Raw genomic sequence first — 22,172 nt, 5'->3', positions numbered from 1 at the left:
TTTCATTAGTTTAAATTTGAATAGTCCCATGTGACTGATGGCTACCATATTGGACAATGCAGATCTAGAACAATGGTGTGGTGTGCCCATCCACAAATGTCTGATGAGTAAAAGAATCAATGAATGGATTCAACTGGCTTTAGCATATTCTCGCTATGTTGCACTCACAAATGACACATTCCTTATTCTGGTGGCATCAACCAGGGCTAAGTTGGGTAACTCAGCTTATTTTGGTGCAAAAATGTTGAAACCCATGTATACAGGGGTTCTTGAAAAGGTTCGTGGAATGCATATTATGAGAAAATTAAATAGATTTCAATTTTTTGTGTCAAAGTAAACTTATCTTTAATTCCATTTTTCCACAAACTTTTTGAAGTTTTCTCACATACCTAGTCTGCGAAAGACACAGTCTCATCGTCTTGAATACATTGATTTCCCAGCCTCTTTTATAATTAGTATGGCTGCCTGACTGAATCCAATATCCAGGATGGTTCCTTTGCAGGTTATTTGTTTCTTTCCTCTCTGGTTCATTTTGGGGGATTTTCTCCTTTTCTATGATGTTTGCAGTTTTACCACATTTATCTGCGTATGGACTCATTTTAGTTTATCTTGCTCGAGGCATGATAGGCTTTATTTAATATAAAAATTCATGTCCTTTTAGAGTCCTGAAAATGTTTCAGCCTTTATCTCTGGGAATATTGCTTCTCTCTCATACCCCTTTAGTTTTTAATTCTGCAAATTTAATTAAACATGTTGGAATTTTCACCAAACCATTTTAGTAGTTCATTTCTCTTTCTTCCTTTGTGCCACATTTTGGACATTTTCCTCACATTATCATCTAGTTCACTCATTTCATTTTCTTCTCAGCTTTGTCTAGACTGCTGTTTAACTTGTCCACTAATTTCCAAGACTCTATTCCTCTTTGCTAGAAACTCTGGTTCTTATTTGAATATTTCCGATTTCTTTCTTTCTTTCATATTGTTTTGGGGTATGGCTTTTGTTATCTCTTCAATCATTTAAAATATATATTATTGTCTCTTTAAGATTATTACATCCAGATTTGGGTACTAATTCCTTTCATTGGTGAGTTTTCTAGCTGTCCCTCAAGATGGATGCATTTTTCTATACGTTTATAATTTTTTTATTGTGAACTTTAGCAGGTTATTTTTTTAAGCTGGAGGAGTCTTTGTCACTGCTTGTGAAAAACAGACCTGCAGAGTGATTTTGCATTTGCTTCAGCTGGGAAGTTTCAAAGGTTCTAGATCTGCTGTTATGTGAATTGTTTGGCCTGGATTTCCCACGCCATACAAGTAGAGTAAATTCAAGTTCTAGGAGTGCAATCCCAGGTTTGAATTTTCTGCAGATGACTTGTTCCAACCCAAGGGCCTCCTTATAACTTCCCTGGGTCAGAGCTGCTTCCCTAGCTCCCCTTCTAGTTCCCTTTTTAGACCTAGAAGGGACAGCTTCCTAAGAGGCTAGCTCCTCTGCACCATCAAGGGCTTGGGCCTGCTGTCCTGTACCACACCAGCAGGTGAGCTCCAGCCCAGCCTGCAGCGCCTGTTGATGGCTGTGCACTCTTCATGGCCCCATGGGACCTGTTGGGTCTCACTGCTCTGCCTTTGATTCTTTTCTTCCCCAGCACCTGGGAATTTCCCTATTTCCCTGTTTGGAACTCATCTATATATTTAAATTCTGGGGGTATGTTTTCCCCAGAAATCCTACATGTCAGTAATAGGAGGTGTCTGACACATGAGCTCAGGGGTCTTATTGCTGGAAGTCTGCTCTTGAATCCTTGTAGAATGCTTCAGAAGGGCTCTCCAGTCTCTCCTCTCATTTACATGCTTCCAGCATTCTTGTGATGGGGGTTGCTCTATGTGACATTACTAATATAGACTGGATACCCCATCATCTACACAAATCAGAGAAACATAATTTATGTAAAATCAGCCCCCCAAAGACATGATACACTTGTGTCTGCTCTTAATGATATACAATGTAAATGTCAGAAAGTAGTTTGACAATTAAGGTCAGAAAATAGTGACCTTTGTATTCTGCCAACTATGTCCTTGGGATAAATAGCATTTTTATTGCATTATAGTATATTACATCACTGCAATTACTTGAGACTCTTGTTGGAATTTTGAATGCTTCTCTTTATCATTTTAAATATGCATGTGTATTATATATGACAATTGAAGTGTTCTATAAACAAAATTCATTGTATCAAAATGAAATTGAAAAATGTGATAACTCAGTAAAGCACAGAAATATCTCATAAAATAATAGTTAGAATATAAAAGAATTATATGGCTTCTAAGAGTAAATACCTAAAATAAATCAGAGCATCATATTGGGCCCAGGACAAAGGACTACTTTTATTTAATATATCAATATTCCAAGAGAAAAATAAAAAGAAGACATTCCCAAAAACAAAAATGAATTTTGGTAGCTTTCAAATTTCTACTGGGCAGTTTGAGTAGTATATAGAAATCATGGCATACAACTACTTATATTTTTTGCAAACAATAATTAATATATAACAGAAGGTTACATTTTTCATGTTGAATGGTTCTGAAAAAATGGTAAAAAGGATTCTTTTGGCTTTTCTCAGCTTCCTTGAGAAAAATTCTGTAAGAAAGAAAGAGAGGGAAAAATGCTAGAATTCTATAACACAAATAAGACACACAAGCCATTTTCCTAACTTCACACTGTTCAGGAGAGTGACAAAACACCAGCTTCCACAAGATGGTCTGTCTTGCAAATATGGAACACTTCCCATTCAAATAGGTATCTGGGGCATTCTGGGTAAGCCAGCCAAAACGGGTAGCAAGAGCATGTAAATTAAAATAGTATTCATCCGTGCCACTGACACATTGCAGAAAGGATGCCAGACCTTCTACTGGCAGAAATCTCATGTCTGTAGCCTGCTACAAGATCTTCAAAAAGCACCACTTCCAGCATGTAGGATTCCTTTGTTGGTGACATGCAATTGAGAGGAGGAAATAACATGCCATTTGGTATCTGCTGGGCAGGTCTGGGAACAGACTTGTGCTGGGTCCCTGTGCTGCCTTTTCAAGATGTTCAAGATCTGCATGTGCTACGTGCTGCAACTTGTAAGTGACATAAACAAACCTGTGTTGATTTCCAGGAAAATGCAATTACCATTCTAGGGGAACCATCACATTTGTCTCAACCTAAATGATTTGGAAAATGAAGAATTGCTGCTTGTCAGTACGGCTTGTAAGATGACACCTGGTCCCTAGAAGCGCAGCCCTATCAACAACTTCAAAGGCCCAGACTATTCCGTCAACATTATCACCGTTCAGCCTATGTCCTCCCCTCCTTACCACTTCAGTGCACCCCAGCCTGCTTCCACTTGCCAAAACTTCTATTTCTTTGCTTTTTCTAGCCATCAAGGTATGTGTTGCCCTCCCGTGTGGCAGGCAGGAAGAGCTGGGGAATTAACGCCAGTGGCCCACGGTGATAACTGGCTTCAAACCATATCACTTATTAGCTGCCTTCCCTCATTTGTTTCACTTTCCTGCTTCCCTTCGGTGTTACTTCCAATCAGCTACGTGCACCTGAGTCCTTGTGTCTAGGTCAGCTTATGGAGGTACCCAAGCTAAGATGATTATCTTCTCCAAGAGGTCCTAGCAACTCACCATTTGACAGGCTTCAAGATGCTAGGGAAATTAGAATATTGCGTCAATTATTGATATATTTTATACTTGATTTATTTTAAAAAAAAGGTTTATTTGTTGTTTGAAAGGCAGAGTGACAGAGAGAGAGAGAGACCAGTTTATTTCTTAAAAGTTATTTTTGCATTCTAAGTTAATATCCATATACCTAATGTGTTTCCCTTCTCTACTGCTCTGATCAGCTCTATTCCTGTGCTTCTAGCTTTCCACAAACTCCCTAGTGCCTCAAACATCCACAGACTACCTCTATAAGATGCTGAAGCCACCAAGATCCATTTTAGAGGCCAGCCCCAAGGGATGAAGTTGGACTGTGTGTGGAAGCTATGAGAGAGGGTAAGGCCAAAATGAAATTAATATTGATCTACATACTTTGGAATTGAAAATACCAGTGAAAATTTTGTCTTCTGTTGTTTGAAATCGACAGAGTCACTCTGATTGCCTTGGGTGTTGAGGGTTTGAGAACATGTGTTATATTTGCCCTTTCGTGCCTGCTTTATTTTACTTTACAAATGTGCTCCAGGCTCATCCACACTGTCACAAATGACAGGATTTCCTTCTTTTTTTATGGGCAGAACGGTTAACAATGACATATTGTATATTTCAAAAGAGCTGGAAGAGAGGATTTTGAATGCTCTCACCACAAAGAAATGAGAAGTTTGGGAAGTGATGGCTATGCCAATGCCCCAATTTGATCATTACACACTGTATATATGTACTGAAACATCACACCGAACCCCATAAACACATACAATTGTGTGTTGATTAAAAATAAAATGAAGCCTGTAAAAAGTGTGAAAATAATCATTATCTTCTTCACCATCAATACAGCAAATACTTATTGAGCACTTAGGACTTGGGAGACAGTCTTCTAAGTGTTTTACATGCACTAACTTATTTAATCTCCACAAAAAGCTAAAAAGTAGGCATTGTCATTAACCCCACTTTAGAGATGAGGGACTGAGAGATTACATAGGAATCTCGACCTTGCACTCACATCTAAGAGGAAAAGCAGGAATGGCAAGACAGGTGGCCTCATGAGAACCGGACTCGGGTTGTGAAGCCTCTTCATTGGCAGCTCATGGCTTCATGCGCTGTCTCCGGGCTCTGCCATTTCTGACTCAGTGTCCTCATCTTAGGGACTTCTGCACCTGCTCCTGCGGACCAACTTCCTCACCTTCTAGTTTGCTAATCTCCTGATTCATTTTTATTCAAAGCTTTTTCAGTTTTGGCCACTCCTGGCTTCTCTTCTCTCAGGCATTTCTCCTCTTCTGCTCTCATCCATTGCCTGACTGCATCTGTAACACATCCAAACTTTCAATCACCTCTATTTCTGTTCAACTTTTACTCCAGGCCACCTCCTGGCTTCTGGTCACCTATAGATCTTCTATTCCTTGGGCATTTCTCCATTTGTTTCCCATCTTGTGTGGTCCACAGATGAGATCACATGGTAGAAGCACAATGATCTTCAAGTAAGGAACCACCTGAAGGCAGGGACCATTAAGAGGGCCATACAGGTGTGGCTGGTGGTAACAGATAGGAGATGCCCAGCATCAAAGGAGACCTGCTGAAGATTCTACCAAGAGCTGCTGATGACCAGTCAGTGGGCTTAAAGATTATGGCTATATTTATCCTAGTTTCCTCCTTTTTTAAAAAAGATTTATTTATTTATTTATTCAAAAGTCAGAGTTACACAGAGAGAGGAGCAAGAGGGAGGGAGGGAGGGAGGGAGAGGGAGAGAGAGAGAGAGAGAGGTCTTCCATCCGCTGGTTTACTCCCCCAGTTGGCTGCAATGGCCGGAGCTGTGCTGATCCGAAGCCAGGAGCCAGGAGCTTCTTCCAGGTCTCCTCTGTGGGTGCAGGGGCCCAAGGACCTGGGCCATCTTCCACTGCTTTCCCAGGCCATAGCAGATAGCTGAATCGGAAGTGGGGCAGCCGGGTCTCAAACTGGCATCCATGTGGGATGCTGGCACTTCAGGCCAGGGTGTTAACCCACTGTGCCACAGCACCAGCTCCCCTAGTTTCCTCCTTCTACCAGCTTGATTTCTCCAGGAACCAGTGACTCTAGGACAGTATTAGTGTATTTGAAAGAGGCAGCTGCCTTCGCTCAACTCCAGCAGCACTTAGCGCCAGGGAAGGACATTTTAGAAACATGCACAGCAAAGGATGTCTAAGTCCCATGCATGCTTTGGGCCTGAATTGGATCTCAAAAACTATCTTGTGCTCCACGTTTGAAGAGGGGTGAATAAGGTGACAGAGTTTTTTCCTTTGTAAACTCTGTAAATTGAAGAATAACATACATAAAGACAAGTGCACAAATCATAAGTGTACGGTTCAATGAATTTTTACAAAGTAAACACATCTGTGTAACTACCAGCCAGATTAAGATATATAACAGGAGGCTTTTGTGAAGGCTCTGGAAGTGCTCATTACCATTCTATAGTGCATAGATCACAGGATCACAGAAGACACTTTCGAAACAATTGGGCCAGCACATCATTTTTGCATAAACTAAGCTCCAGAGTGGTCAAGTGTCATGTGCAAGGCCAGGCAGCTAGGGAGTATCTGGATTTTTAGCTTGTTCCATCTCTCCTTAAACATCAGGCAGTTTTCTGTTGCTTAACTAAATCAATGCCTGTGGATAAATCACCCCACCTACCCACTTCTACTTGATTTTCCTTGCATAGAGCCTTCAGCAAGGTGGAAAGAAGAGCTTAGTCCTCTGAGGGAGGTGGTGGAAATCTACCTGTGAGCAAGAGCCCTGGCATTGGACTTGACATTAGTGAGAACTAAATGACTAGTGGGTTAATCTACTGAGATTTTAGTGTTACCATAACCAACACAGTCCCAGCAGGGACAGAGGAGGGGATGGCAGTATTTTCAAAGGCTATTTGGCACGATCCCTTACTTGTGTAGGAAGGTCATAACCTAGACATTCTATGTGGAAAGATAAGGAACTGATCCTTTTTATAAAGAAAAAAAAAACCACATTTTCCTGGAGTCAAGCACTTTTTTCAAGGTTGTTTTTAGGAAAGTTGGTCTTCACAGAGCAAGCAAAGCCCTGGTCTCAGTTGCTGAGCTCAGCTTCGCACAGTGTACTTCCTTCTTCGCTAAAATGTTGGCCCATCACTTGTCTCTGTGATACGGTTTTTGTCAACAGCAATGCAAATTTCTCTTTTAGAAACCTTGTCAATAAATAAAATGACCTTTTTTATGGTGTTCTCTGACCCATTTAAACAAGAGAAGTTTTCTGTAGTGGAAACTTACAAATGAAAAAGAAGTATAAAAAATAACAGGGGAGGCCAGCGCTGCGACTCACTAGGCTAATCCTCTGCCTGCAGCGCCAGCACACCGGGTTCTAGTCCCGGTCGGGGTGCTGGTTCTGTCCCGGTTGCTCTTCTTCCAGTCCAGCTCTCTGCTGTAGCCCGGGAGTGCAGTGGAGGATGGCCCAAGTGTTTGGGCCCTGCACCTGCATGGGAGACCAGGAGAGGCACCTGGCTCCTGGCTTCGGATCAGCACGCTGGCCACAGCGGCCACTGGGGGGTGAACCAACAGCAAAGGAAGACCTTTCTCTCTGTCTCTCTCTCTCTCTCACTGTCCATTCTACCTGTCAAAAAAAAATAATAAAATAAAATAAAATAAAAATAAAAAATAACGGGGGAATGCCTTCACAATAATTGGGAAATAGTGACAAACAGCAGTACAAGTACTGTTTTATTAAGAGTTTTCACATTGCTGGAATACAATGAGGGCACCAAGACAATGGTTTCTGGCTTTAGACCTCCTGAGTTCAGATCCTGTCTCTAATAATGTACAAGCAAGTGACCTTGAACAAGTTACCTCATTTCTCAGTGCCTCAGTAACTCCATCTGTAAAGTGGAGACCATAAATACCTCTTAGTGTTGTGAGACTTAAATTATTTCTTACAGGTAAAGCTGTTAGAAAAGCATCCGGCGGCCAGCGCCGCGGCTCAACAGGCTAATCCTCTGCCTGCGGCACCGGCACACCAGGTTCTAGTCCCAGTTGGGGCACTGGATTCTGTCCTGGTTGCTCTTCTTCCAGTCCAGCTCTCTGCTGCGGCCTGGGAGTGCAGTGGAGGATGGCCCAAGTGCTTGGGCCCTGCACCCACATGGGAGACCAGGAGAAGCACCTGGCTCCTGGCTTCGGATCAGCACGACACGCCAGCTGCAGCGTGTCGGCCGCGGTGGCCATTGGAGGGTGAACCAACGGCAAAAGGAAGTCCTTTCTCTCTCTCTCTCTCTCACTGTCCACTCTGCCAACAAATAAATAAATAAATAAATTAAAGAAAAAAAAGAAAAGCATCTGGCACATCAATGAATGTCAACTATCGTGGTTATGATAGTTTGAGGCCCTGATTCATTTGTGGTATACCTGGATTCATGTCAGAATACAAAAAAAAAAATCCTCACTGGGTCAGATCCTGGCTCTTTTCTGGTTCCCCAAAGGATATTAAAAGGCAGCTTCATGGGACTAGGGAGTGAGGAGAGCTTAGGGGCTTCCCTTTGACACCAGGCCTAAGTGTGAACTCACATGTATTGTATAGTAGCACACATGTTTAAGTTGATTAATGGACATTAAGAATTTCAAACACTCTTTGACTTACTAATTCAGCTTCTGAGAATGATTCTGAATATGCTATAATTTATTTTATTTCTTCTTAATGCAGAAAAGGCTATAAGGCACAAAAGTGCCTGTGAACTACAAAATACTTCAAGGAGTAATGGATTATAACCCAAAGTATAAAATAAATATCCTCAAGTACATGTTGATATAAATAAATGATTGAATATATCAATAAATGGGGAGAAGAGACGAGTCTTCTTTCCATTCATAAAGATTCCAAATAAATTATGGAGGTACTCAAGGAGGGCAGGCTAACTCCCCAGTGCTCAGTGTGGGCTACACAGAGCGACTGCCTTCCAAAGAGCAAGGCAGGAAATGGAAGGGAAAGGGTACTGTAGCCACATTACCAAGGCCAAGAGCCACAGTAATAAGTCATGTTGATGATATGTACCCTTGATATGGTTTGATAAAAATAGAGCTTTACCATTGTGTATTTCTGCCTAAAACCCATAACCCCAGCCTAACCATAGAGGAAAACATCAGACAAATTCCAATAGAGAGACATCCTCAAACACACTTGATCAAGGTCATCAAAAACAAGAAAAGTCTCAGAAACTGTCACAGCCAAGAGAAGCCTAATACGTGATGAATAAATATGGCATTCTGACCTCTAGAAAGGGGGCATTAAGTAAAAGCTAAGGAAGTCTCAATAAGCTGTGGACTTCAGTTAACAAGAATAATGTATTGATAACGATGTATTACAGCCTATGATAGCGTAATGTTAAAAATAACCAATGTTAATTGGTTCAAAAACATAAATGTACCATATCGATGTAAGATGTCAATAATAGGGGAGAATGCAGGCAAGGAATACAGAGAAATTTTTTGTACTATCTACTCAATTTTTCTGTAAATCTACAACTATTCTAAAACAGAAAGTATAGCTCATTCTCATTATTCACATTACTTCTGTTCTGTAAGTCACTGAGAACACTGACTTGTGAATACTGAACTATTATCCCCAGCTGTGAGCCTCTGCTCACAACATTTTTGGATCAGTGCATATATTTTATGAGTGTTTCTGTTGAAAGGCAACTTATTTAGTATATACTGTTGATTCGTTAACACTGAACTCGTAGCTAACAGCTAGAAGCGCGGCCTGGACAAAGCTTATCTAACACACAGAATTTCTTTGTGTGGCACATCACAGCCTGCTTGTGTCTGGAGACATTAGAGAGCACTACAGCACTATGCTTGGGGGCCATCTGAAACAGAAAAATCACTCACAAGCCTGTGAAAAATGTGGCACTAAATAGACCATGAGAAGGACACTCGTTTACATTCTTATAGCTGAAACAAGAAGATAGAATGTCACCTTGTTTGACCTCAGCCGGAAATGTGCACATTGGACAAGTCAACGGTTTTACTGCTCTGTGCATGTACATGCTCATGAATGGCCATATTGAATTTGGTGTTACAAATACATTTTAGCAAGTAGACAAATTCATAAATAATGAGGATTAACTCTAGATTAAATTTTAAAGGACTATGGTTATTCTCCATGAGAGCCTAAGTTCTCTCCACAACCTTCTATAGATTTCTCATTCTTGAATTTGTATATCTAATATTTATTTCTCTACCTGTACACCTGTCTACTTATTTAGCCTATACATGTGCTATCCGATATGGTAGCCACTGAGCCACATGTGGCTATTGGTACTTTAAATATGGCCCAAACTGAGATGTACTTAGGGTAAATATCAGATATTGAAGACTTAGTATCTAAGAAGAATGTAAATGATTTCAATAATAGTTTTTAAATTGATTATACATTTAAATTATAAATTTTTAATATAACTGGTTAACTACAATATAGTATTAAGAGTCCATTTCACCTGTTTCCTTTTACTTTTATAATCTGGCTACCAGAAAACCTAAAATTACCCATGTGGCTTGCATTTTATTTCCATTGGGCAGTGCCAATCTCTGTCACCTCAAGGAAAAATGAAATACTAGTAGCATGGGGAAGATCTAGGACTAATAGAATCATCTTATCATTAGAGAGGCCATTTAATCCCCTCCTTTCAGAAAGCTAAGGCCCGGAGAGGTAAAGAGCCTCATCCAAGTTCATGCAGCCAGTTGCAGGCAGAGCAGGACTCAGACTACAGTCTCCTGTCTTCCAGTCCAATCTCTTTCCCCTTAATCCTCTCCCCTGTGTGCCCCCAAGCATCAATAAATAAAATCCAACAGCGTATATAATCCTCTAAGAGGAAAGCAGAAGTGGCTGTTCCTGAATTGAAAGAGACCATTTCATAAAATCTTGCTCAGTCTCTGCAAGTAGGGCTGCCAGATTTAGCAAATAAACTACAGGATTCCCTGTTAAGATTTGCACCGCAGATAAACAATGCATAACACACAAGCCTGCTCCAAGTAGCTCATGGGACATACATGTACCCCAAAATTACTCATTTGTCTATGTGAAGTGCAAATATAACAGAGCCTCTGTGTTTTTAGTATAAGTACGCGCCATCCCATATTTGGGGCCATACTTCTACTTAAAAAGTCTTTGTTATGTATCGCAAGTGTAATGGAAACTGGTGTCCTGCAGTGGGTCTGGCAAACCTACCATACAGCCTCTGAGGAAAGAAACTTCTCGCTGATTTCTCCCGAGCACTTATCCTCCTATGATCCTCCAGGAAAAAGCCCAAACCAGTGAGTCATTCGTCGGCTCCAAAATAAAAAACGGAACCTCCCTTCTTGCCTTGCCATCTGCAGGCTTTCTGAGCTATCAATGCTATCTTTCTAAACAGCCAACTTACCCGGGAATCAAGCCGCAAATCTCAACTGTCCCTGCCAACCTTTATAATCAATTTGAGCTGGGCAAGATGCCAGCTTGAAAGAAACGCACAGAACCAACTCTTGTAACTATGGAGATAAGAGGGAAGGAAAAACCTAAGGAAACAGCACACTTTCCTCTTTACAGAAGCTCTTTTAAACGGACCCGGCTCAGGCGGCAATTGGTACAAACATGCCAGCCATTTCCTGGACATGTAGACACATCAGAGAGAGCAAGGGAAGACTTCGTGGGATTTTACATTTTATGATTTTTCCTTCCTGCGTAACTATTATTTTGTGGTATACTAAGTGGGGGTGATGGAAGTGGTCCTTCCAGGGTGCAAGCAAAAAGGGGGTGTGGGCAAGAAGGGGTTCCTTGCCTGTAGAGAATTTGAAAACAATAATAAAACTGACTAAAAGTTGTTCTGCTTTTTATTACCCCAATGTTCTGGCAATTCTAAACATTGTCATTGATAAAATACTCCTCCCACTGCACTCCCCTCCCCTCCCCCTCCCACCCCCGCCCCCGGCCCCAGACTGTTCTCATTTTAAGCAATGCCCTTTTGGAAAAACCTGCTTAATGGAGCTTTTCCTTTTTTATTGTGTTTGGGAAGGTGGCAAGACAAGGAGAAGAGCTGGATGGGGATGGGAAGTTAAGAGTTTCACTGGGTGGCGATTTTCCTGTCATATACAACTATGTCATGAACTTTCCAAGGAAAGAAAGGTAATGTCATAGTTAAAGGAGCACGGGAATTGGAGTCAGGAGACTTGGGTTCAAGACATGGCGCCCGATCTGTGTAGGTCTTGGATGAGGACAAAAGGCACATCATCCCCGGCCTCCATGTTCTCTGAACACCCCCCACCCCTGCCCATCTGCTTCACCTGAGTGACAAAACATACGGGGAAAAAAGTTGTTTTTAAAAAACAAAACAAACCCGTGAGGTCTTCCTGATGTAAATTTCTATATTTGTTTTAAGAGAAGCAGATAGAAAATCTAGCTGGGTTAAAAAGTCCAAGCAGCAGCGTGGAGGCAGGGTGACCTTGCTTCCTGGGGTCATCTAATAACCCAGGCTCCTTCTGTCTTATGACCCCATCATCCCAACCATACAACCTTACTCTTTCCTACAAGATGTGGAAAGAAGTAGAGGACGAGAAGTTTCCTTCAAGAGCATCAAGCAGACACAATACGCATCACTTCTGCTGCCTTCTTATTGGTTAAAACAGAGTCACCTGTCCTCACATTGCTGCCAGGAACTCTGGGAGATGTAGTTTCTAGGTGGCTGAAGGCTCCATTGCTAGAAGTTGAGACTGGATATGGCGTGATACTATGCAGTTCTGCAACAGCTAGTGTCATTTTTGAAGCATGTGGATAGAAAGTTGTTTATTTGTTTGCTACTTCATTGCTCTGGGGAATGAATCAGGATGAAAAGTCCCACATTTCCAATATAGTTGATGAATGTTGGACACAAGTCAACATAAATCACTCTGATTTAAATTAGGGAATAGATTCCAAGAGTGGTGAGTTTCAAAACACTTCCATCCGAGGCTTATGTGTGACTGTTCTGGTCTGGATTTGGATCATCTTGTAAACACAGCCCTGCACCTCTGCAGGCCTAGGCCCGAATTTCAGGGAAACGTGGAATTTAGAACACCTTTCCTTGCCATGACTCTCTCTCCAGTCACTCAGTAAGCCCCTGAGAAAGTGTACATCATCTGATTAATGCCTTATCATCCTTGAGGCCTTGTGTCACTGCCTCCATAATTAAACATAGACCATTAGCTATAACCCACTGCACCCACATCAATTAGGCCAGTTTGGATAATAGGCGCAAAAATCTTTCTTTCCTGTCTCCTGCCTCTCTGGAAATGATGTTGGTCATATCACACAGGTATAGTCAGAATTACCATGGCTTGTAGAAGATGTCAAATTAGCAGGGCTGTTATGCCATGATGGAACAGAAGCTTTCTTCTTCCATATGCTGATTAAAAGGTAATTTAACCTCTTCCAAAGGTGGCCTAGCCAATCCCCAGCAGTATTGACATTGTGTTAATGAGAAACTGCTCTCTAGAGTGATAAATTAGCCCTCTGAGGCAAATCTGCAAACCCTCCTCACTGGATAGCCCAGCCTTAAAGAGCCACCCTCTGCCCCCTCCAATTACAAGTGCATGAACTCATGCACCGTATCAGAAATCCCGGATCTGTGCAGATTAAAACGCACACTTGTGGCCTCCTCAGGAACGCTACCTGCCCCAGCTTGCTGTTTTCTCGCATGTGCTAGTCCAAGTGAGTTGTAGCTCAGCAACAATGGGGCTGCTTAATCCAACTCACTTCTCTGAGCTAAGAAACTGAACTTATCCCAAGGGAGGAGAGAACAGTCAATAGATTCTGGAATGCGGTAGGAGTCTTAGTGCTCACTTAATCCAACATTTTCATTTTTTATGAGGAAATTGAAGTCCAAGGAGAGGAAAAATCTTGGCCAGAGATTTAGGAAGTTTAAACAGTAGCAATGAACCAGAATCTGTTTTCTTGGACAATTAGGTCAAAGAATTTTTTTAACCATCCTCTACTCATCCTACTATCTGACCACCTGCTACACACCGCTTGTCACATCATCTAGAGATATTGATTCTATCCTTTTGGTTCTCTTTCCAGGTGAAGAAAGCACTCATCTTGCTTGAGAATAGGAACTTGACTTCCTCCAAGTGCAGACATAATTCTTGATCCATAAAACTCAGGTGAGCAAGAAACACTGCATACATTGTTTTTGATTAAGCACCCAGCCCCATCCTGCCAAGCAGGTGGGAAATTCAACCCTAAACTTTCCGGGGCCCTTTCCCTCACTCTTTAAGGTGTTTCAAGGATCTGATCTCAGGCAGGTCCAGAGGTGTCACTGAGATGTCACAGAGTCTGCTCACAGGGTCCCATCAGTCCCTCAGGCTCCATAAGTTCTTGACTGTGCTGGAAGATGGGGGATGCCTCCCTCTCTCAGCTCCATTGTCTGAAATCGGCCTCCTCTCCTGGAGCTGTCGGGATGCAGAATATAGGGATCATGTGTCTCTAGATTCTCAAGCTGGTCTCCCCTGTCCCCACTTGGAGAAATTCCTTTCTAGTCTTAGAGAAAAATCCTGGTTTTTCTCAGAAAGGAAATGCTTTTTAGGTAACTTCTACTCTGTCCAACCACAAATCTTCACTATGGCAAGAAAGCAGAGTGGGAAAAGAGAAGGAAAAATACAGAGAGAAAATAGAAACTATTTCTCAAAAAATTATATTGCACAGGGTAATTTAAAGGAGGAACAGCCCAAATTTGAAATTCAGCTTCTCTGGGGAAAGAATGCTTGGAGAAAATTGTTCCAGATCCATTCTTGAAAGGAGTACAAAAACCATGCAGTCATTTTTCTCAGTGAGAGAGGACACTAAGTGACCTGAAAGTGCAGTTAATCACTGCACTAGCCCTTTGGTTTCCTCACCATTTGATTTTCCCTTAACTCCTTGCCACAGATGCCATCGTTCTCCAAAACAACCCTGTGGAAGGTCCCCACTGACTTACATGTCCGACACAGTGGCCAACTGCTTGTCTTTATTCTCTTTTACCTGTTCTTCCTCTACCAAACTCCATGGGGAACAGCAGTGACAGTGAATCTTACTTGTTCTTCCTCTATCTTTCCTACAACACCCATTCCTTGACTGGCTCTTCTTCCTTTCCTCTCCACTAATCAAAGGCATTCTCGGGCGGGCTCTGTGGTATAGTGGGTAAGGCCACCACCTGCAGTGCCAGCATCCCATGTGGGCACCAGTTTGAGTCCAGGCTGCTCCACTTCCAATCCAGCTCTCTGCTATGGCCTGCAAAAGCAGTAAAAAATGACCCAAGTCCCTGGGCCCTTGCACCCATGTGGGAGACCCAGAAGAAGCTCCTGGCTCCTGGCTTTGGACCGGCATAGCTCCGGCCATCATGGCCAATTGGGGAGTGAACCAGCAGATGGAAGACCTCTCTCTCTCTCTGCCTTTCCTTCTCTCTGTGTGTAACTCTGGCTTTCAAATAAATAAATTTTAAAAATCTTAAAATAAATAAATAAATAAACCACAAAGGCATTCTCTAGAAAGGTTCTCTCTTTTCTTTCTCCTTGATTTAATCCATTCCTACAACTTTCAATTTCTTAGGATTGCCTCATTTTCTTTTGTTTCAATTTACCATAATTTAGTTACCAATCACCACTAATATATATTTAGGATGCATTCCAATTTTTAATATTATTATTACCTCTGTACTAACTTTAACTCTAGGTTCTTTTTCTTCTTTTTTTTTTTAAAGATTTATTTATTTATTTGAAAGGCAGAGTTACAGAGTGGCAGAGGCAAAGGCAGACAGAGAGAGAGAGAGAGGTTTTCAATCTGCTGGTTCACTCCCCAGATGGCTGCAATGGCCAGTGCTGTGCGATCTGAAGCCAGGAGCCAGGAGCTTCTTCCAGGTCTCCCATGTGGGTGCAGGGGCCCAAGGACTTGGGCCATCTTCTACTGCTTTCCCAGGCCATAGCAGAGAGCTGGATGGGAAGAGGAGCAGCTGGCACTCGAACCGACACCTATAAGGGATGCCAGCAGTGCAGGCAGTAGCTTTACCCAATACGCCACAGCACCGGCCCCATAAGGCTCTTTCTTAACCACTTCCCCTAGCAATTCAAACATATAATTTTTCTTTAGGGTAGATTTCTAGAAGTGGAATTTGTAGGTCTAATGGATTTGTGAAATTGTAAAATGTATAGAACAAATACATTATATAGAATGATATCATTCATTACATAACTATATATAATGAACATAGCATACAATTATATGCTATATTACTCTCACATAATTTATTGATATGTTAATTATATAATTATCTAATAAATAACTTAATATTATTTATATATGTGTAAGAGGAGTTTTAGTTGGACATTTGGATAAAATTTACATTTATCTATGCTTATTTCAGCTGGTTATATTTCATCCATTGTTTCAACAGTAGTGATTTTTTGCATCCCTACTCTCCACAAAAAGTATTTGCTATTTTTCTAACCTAATGTCTGATGTGTGGCTTCTATACTTTTATGCAAACTATGGGTGAGAAGCACTGAATGGAATAAGACTGAGAAATAGCCTACAACTCCACCAGAGACCTATATTACTTAGCACTCTGGCTCATTCTTCAAACATTCGTAACTTCAGTTTAATAGCGACTGGCTCATGAGTCTCTCTCATCTTTAAAGTTGTAGAGAAAGAACTTTCCACATGTTTACTAATGTTCACATCATTGTCACCCACCTCTTGGCTCTGATCTTCCCACAAAAGAAGAAAAAGGGGTGTGTGTTGGTTTTCTATATTCCCATGAGTGCTACTAAACATGGATGTATAATACTGTAATGGTATAAGGCATGAAGCATGTGTTCAGTTCACTAGTCTGAGAGTGAACTGGAGGCTCCATTCATCTCTACCGGCTTACTTGGCATTTGCAGGTCACTTAGACTAGGCTGGACTAGCCAAGTGGTTCTGCTTCAGCCTGCAGTGGCTATGGGAGCTCTGTTGTTCATGCCTCTCATTTTTTCCCCTTAGGATCAGCAGGCTGCCCAGAACAGATTCTTCCAATGTCAGTGGGAGGTATAAGAGCTCAACTGGAAGTACAGAAGGCCTCCAAGAAGTCTAGGTTAAGAATAGGCACACACTGGCTAGCTCCACGGCTCACTAGGCTAATCCTCCACCTGTGGTGCCGGCACCCCGGGGTTCTAGTCCCAGTGTGGGCGCTGGATTCTGTCCCGGTTGCTCCTCTTCCAGTCCAGCTCTCTGCTGTGGCCCGGGAAGGCAGTGGAGGATGGCCCAAGTGCTTGGGCCCTGCACCCGCATGGGAGACCAGGAGGAAGCACCTGGCTCCTGGCTTCAGATCAGTTTAGCGCGCACCAGCCACAACGCGCTGGCTGTAGTGGCCACTTGGGGGTGAACCAACGAAAAAGGAAGACCTTTCTCTCTGTCTCCCTCACTGTCCACTCTGCCAGTCAAAAAAAAAAAAAAAAAACCAGGCACATGTGCCCTTTTGCCATGGCCAAAGCCAAAGTCAAATAGAGGGGAAATACAGTCTACTTCTTTGGTAGGAGAGAGCCACATGCCAAAGGATGTAGATATAGGGAAAGGTTGATGATGTGTTTCTCACCTGATTGTATTTGGCAAACTGAGGTCAGTGCACAGTATTCAGTATTTTCTTCTCTAGATTCTGACAAACAACTGATTTATCTCAGAATCTGGCACATTTTGATTAATCTCTCAGTCTCAAATTTGCTGAATTTACTTTCTTCACCCCTTTGAAAATCAGAATAATAGATCTCCATTTTCAGACATCAGGTGGTGGTCAATAGGTCATTGACTTAGCTTCTAAATTCTCTTGATACTATAAGATTCCATTGCACTGGCCCCAAAGATCCATTCTTTCAAATGGTCACTTTGCCAACATGGCCTCTACTCTACTCACTACAAAGACAATTGTCCTTGGTAAGAAGAGGCAATGAAATAGGCAACTGATATCTACTTCTTGTAGTATTCTTTACAGTAGGAATCACTCGCATGGCCCACTTTGCACTTGCAGGCATCTCAGAGAAAAGTTAGTTAACCTCCCAATCAGCAAATAAACATCATGATTCCCCAGTATCTAATTTTTTTAAAAAGTAAAGTAAGATTTATTCAAGTTGGAAACCTCCTGCCAGAGTGGCATGGAGGCAGGCTTCCAAGAGAGGAAAGAACCCAAGAGGCCCTGTAGCATTCGGGTTTTTAAGTACAATCTTGGGGATCAAACTGTCAATCAACAAGGTGGAAATAAACTCAACAAAAGACATGATTTACAGTTCTCCATCCTGTCTGGCCAGCTGATGATCAAATAAATCATCTAGAAGGTCAGGGAGAGAAATCCCCACTCCCTGGCTATTTTCACGGTAAATTTGTAAATTTGGAGAAAGATAACAGGAAGATCCCTAAGGAATCAGGACATTTTGATCTGCTAAAGATAATCTTTTGGGGGGAGCAGGCACCTGCTATTCCAAATTTCTACCAGGGACCACCCTGACTGACTATTACCCATTTGACTCTTCAGATTTCCACCTCCCGAAGATTGAAACACTAACTTCTGTTAGTGGGAACTGGGCGATGATCGCTCTGGCTACTTCATGCTGAAAAGGTATGTCTTTGGGAAGAGGAGTCAAGAGGTTTCATGTGCATGGCCACCTAGAATTTTACTTTTTTAAGTCTAGAGAAAATGAATCTAACAAGCAGTTTAAACTCACAGGATCTAAAACCGAGGACAGAGTCATTATTAGAGGCGCTAAGAAAAGTGTCTAGGGGCCACCGCTGTGACACAGTGGATTAATGCCCTGGCCTGAAGCGTTGGCATCCCATATGGATGCCAGTTCGAAATGCGGCTGCTCCACTTCTGATCCAGCTCTCTGCTATGGCCTGAGAAAGCAGCGGAGGATAGCCCAAGTCCTTGGGCCCCTACACCCGTGTGGGAGACCCAGAAGAAGCTCCTGGCTCCTGGCTTTGGATAGGCGCAGCTCCAGCTGTTGTGGCCATCTGGGGAGTGAACCATTGGATGGAAGACCCCTCTCTCTCTCTCTCTCTCTCTCTCTCTCTGCCTCTCCTCTCTCTGTGTAACTCTGACTTCCAAATAAATAAATAATTTTTTTAAAAAAAGAAAAGTGTCTAAACCATGGGCAACTTTTTTTTTATTGAGAGGCAAATAGAAACTGATAGAAAGGGCTTGAGAATAATCAGATGGGCTTTAAAGCCTTGCCAGTTATGAGGCTCAGACCTATCTGTTTTCAAGGGGTGCATCATAAGGGAGGTACCCTATTGACTTTCATTACCTAGCTGGCCTGAGAGGAGATCTGGCTTGAGGAGAAGGTAGGTGGCATCTCTAAAAGTTTTCAGTTCTGCCTTCAATGTTATTGACCCTACTTGGCCATCCCCTCGACAGCAGTGGTCACTCTGGAGGCTAGGCCAAGTGAAGGGCTTTTCAGCTTAGAGAGAACAAGGTCTATGGCTCTGACCTGGAGCCCTTCGACTCCAGGGCTGGTCCACTTCCAGTAACCCACATGTAACTACAAGTGACAAATGGTGTAAATTTTTCAATTTTGAATTCAATGTTAAGATAAAGTCAATTTCATGTTCAATTATGGTCTCTAGAAGATAACCTATGTCTATGGGTTTTCTACATATTATATAATATTTTGAAATAATCTTACATCACCTCTTAAAATCAAATCACTTTAGTTATAGTTCATATTGTTATTATTATAGGTGTTGAAAAACATTCATTCTTGGCTGGCACCGCGGCTCAATAGGTTAATCCTCCGCCTGTAGCGCTGGCACCCCGGGTTCTAGTCCCAGTCGGGGCGCTGGATTCTGTCCTGGTTGCCCCTCTTCCAGGCCAGCTCTCTGCTGTGGCCCAGGAGTGCAGTGGAGGATGGCCCAAGTGCTTGGGCCCTGCATCCACATGGGAGACCAGGAGAAGCACCTGGCTCCTGCCTTTGGATCAGCGCGGTGCACTGGCTGCAGCGCACCGGCCGCAGCGGCCATTGGAGGGTGAACCAACGGCAAAGGAAGACCTTTCTCTCTGTCTCTCTCTCTCACTGTCCACTCTGCCTGTCAAAAAAAAAAAAAAAAAGAAAGAAAGAAAAAGAAAAACATTCATTCTTAAAAGTTGTGCGTGCTGTTCCTAGGTCAGGTAGTTTCAGCTTCAAGTTGAAAAATGGTATTAACAATCAAAAAATTCTTATTCACAGGTCGTCTTGGAAAGATGCCTCCATCTTTGATCTGTACAGATGTCTTCAAGGAAGTAAATAATGCTTGGGGTTAGCATGACCTGGGCAGCTAGGAGATCTGAAAGTCTTAAGATATGAAATACGGTCACTAACTCTTATTGCTCCCTAGACCATTGACAAGTTTCCATTACAGCTTGCTTGGCCTTGGTGTGAATTAGGAAAAGGCACCCTTTCTGGGCATCTGCTCCATATTAACAGAAAGGGCTTGGATTTCATACCTCCAGGCCCCCTCTACTAGGTACCTTTGTGAGGGGCTCAACCTGCATAGTCCTAAAGAGAAGAGTAAAATTGTTGGTGGCCCCTCTGGTGGAAGAGACAGAGGGCAGAAGGTGGAGGGCTCACGACGAAGGGAAGAGTCTGGGAAGTGTGCTAGGGATGGAAGCAGAGGAGGGATTAAGGATGCCTATTAGTGTTAAAGATGATAATTATAATCTCCAACTGAGACACAGAGAGGCTAAGAAACATGCCTGACATCACAAAGTTCTTAAAGGGCATGACCAGGATTTGAACCAGGCCATCTGATGCTCCTTATTTGAGCCTGTAAAGTGCTTGCCACAGAGCACATGATGTATCACACTGTCACCACATTCCAGCTCTTATTATTGGTATACATGTAGCATGTAGGTACATACATACATACATATGTGTACACACACACACACACACATCAGGGCCAGGAAGCGAATTGCCATTGCCACTGCCTTTACTATGTGCTCCTAAATGAGCTGGCCTCAGGAGTGATCCTTATGCCTGTTTGAAAGAATATTTTTATGAAATGGACTCTTGGACATGGCCCTATACTTAGGATGACCAACTCATCCTGGTTTGTCTGGGATTTCACCAGGTTTAGCACCAACATTCCAGGATCAAGGAAACCCTTCTTCCTTGGGCAATTGGAACAGTTGGTCACACTGCTCATCCTAGTATCCAAGGCAACTGTATGCTTTGTTATTTCTTCCCACTGAATACACAAGGGGGCATTGTCACCATTCAGTCATGCATTCTTCAAATGTTTATGAAGTATCTAATCAAAGGTGTGGCTACTGCCCCAAATCCTAGTACTGAGGATGGGGAAGGGGGGCAGGAAAGTGAGAAATCTACAACTCCCTGTCAGAAAGAATGAGCCACGTGCTTAAATGAACCCTCCTATAGCACTTACTACGTGCCAAGCACTATAATGAGCACCTTTACATCTTAACTCATTTATTCCTTGTAACACTCTAGGAGATAACTACTGTTACCACCATTCCCACTTAAGGCAGTGGAGACAAAAAGAGGGTAAAGTAACTTGTCCGACATCACATCGCTGGCATGTGGCACAGAGTGGAGCTTGAATCCAGACAAGCTCCCATTGCTCCATAGTCCACAGTAAAGCTAAACAAAAAGACCTAAACTTCATGAAGAACTCTGTGTGGGGGACAGGCATTGTGGTACAAGGTTAACCCGCCACTTAGTACACCCACATCTCATATCAGACTGCCTGGGATACAGTCCCACCTCTGCTTCTGATCCAGTTGCCTGTTAATGCGTATCCTGGGAGACAGCAGGTGACGACTCAAGAACTTAGGCCCTGCCACCCATTTGGGAGACGTGGATGGAGTTTGTATCCTGTCTTAGACCTGGCCCAGTCCTGGCTATTGTAGACATTTGGGGAGTGAACCAGCAGATGGGTGATTCTCTCTCTCTCTCTCTCTCTCCCTTCCTCGCTCCCTCCCTTTCAAATAAAAATATAAAGAAGAACAAAAGAACTCTGTGTGACTTCAGACTCTCTTTCTAGCCCCTCTTAGGGTCTCCTCCTTAGTCCAGTGGCTCTCAACTTTGACTGCACATGAAAATCACCTAGAGAGTTTAAAAAATAATACTGATTTCCCAGAGCCCCTCTCACAGAGATTTTTATTTAACGGAGCTGCCATGGCCTGGGCATCAGCATACTTAAAAGCTCCTGACAGCATATGATGCACAACTGGTCTAAGACCTGAGGCGGCCAGAGCCTCCCTTTCAGCAAGCTGGGCTACCTACAGTCTTCTAATCCAGTGCTCCTGAAATGCTAACATGCATGTCCACCAGCTGAGGACTGGGTGAGGGAATCTGAGATCCAGCATTCCTAACAGACTCACAGTGGATATGGCTGTTGCTGCTGGCTCTTGGACCACACCAGAAACAGCAGCCTCCTCTGCTTGCTAGAAATGCAGGTTCTCGGGCCCTACTTGGGACATAGAGATCA

At 42.7% G+C, this 22,172-nt stretch overlaps 1 long non-coding RNA gene across 1 annotated transcript; it reads left to right on the top strand.

The window, feature by feature from the left end:
• Positions 1 to 3,993: 3,993 nt before the first annotated feature.
• LOC133753318 (uncharacterized) lies at positions 3,994 to 18,499 on the top strand. Its single transcript, XR_009865041.1, has 4 exons — positions 3,994 to 4,031; positions 13,767 to 13,849; positions 18,223 to 18,306; positions 18,415 to 18,499. It is a non-coding gene; the product is annotated as an uncharacterized LOC133753318 (long non-coding RNA).
• Positions 18,500 to 22,172: the final 3,673 nt, after the last annotated feature.

This window comes from Lepus europaeus, chromosome X (genome assembly GCF_033115175.1).
Source record: "Lepus europaeus isolate LE1 chromosome X, mLepTim1.pri, whole genome shotgun sequence".
Taxonomy (NCBI): domain Eukaryota; kingdom Metazoa; phylum Chordata; class Mammalia; order Lagomorpha; family Leporidae; genus Lepus; species Lepus europaeus.
This window is presented reverse-complemented; position numbering and strand designations above follow the sequence as displayed.